The following is a 701-nucleotide window of genomic DNA, read 5'->3' as shown; positions in this document are numbered from 1 at the left end:
TGGGGTCATGGGGTACAGCTTGGGGTCATGGGGTACAGCTTGGGGTCATGGGGTACAGCTTGGGGTCATGGGGTACAGCTTGGGGTCATGGGGTACAGCTTGGGGTCATGGGGTACAGCTTGGGGTCATGGGGTACAGCTTGGGGTCATGGGGTACAGAAATATGTTAGTATTTCTGTACCCCATGAATATGTCAGTATTTCTGTAACTCGAGAAATATGTTAGTTTTACACGTGCGCAGTGAAGGTAATAATTTCTGGTTATGACGCTGTTGTCGTTTCTAAATTATTTAATTACCAATTAACCTATTAAGACTACTAACTATTTCCAACGCACTCAAGAGCGGCTTTAAAGAGAGGCATCAAAGGCAATTCAAGAGTGGCGCCCATGAGAGGCGCTTTAAATAGAGACATGAAGAAGAGCCGCCCTAAAAAGAGGCATGGAAAAGAGGCGCATTAAAGAGTGGAATCAAAAAGAAGCGCCTTAAAGAGAGACATCAAAAATAAGAGCTTTGAAGAGAAAACTCATTATCACCCTAGAACTCATTAGGATGATGATGAGTTCTCTCTCATTATCATCTAATGTGAGAGCCCTCGAGAGAGTCTCTCACAAGAGTTCTCTAAGATGAACACGCAAGCGAGGCACCCACCAGCGACGCTGGTCCACCGTCAGGAGGGCGGTGCCCTTGTTCTCCGAGTAGTT

The sequence above is a fragment of the Hyalella azteca genome, unplaced genomic scaffold, assembly GCF_000764305.2.
Source record: "Hyalella azteca isolate HAZT.00-mixed unplaced genomic scaffold, Hazt_2.0.2 contig10272, whole genome shotgun sequence".
Taxonomy (NCBI): domain Eukaryota; kingdom Metazoa; phylum Arthropoda; class Malacostraca; order Amphipoda; family Hyalellidae; genus Hyalella; species Hyalella azteca.
This window is presented reverse-complemented; position numbering follows the sequence as displayed.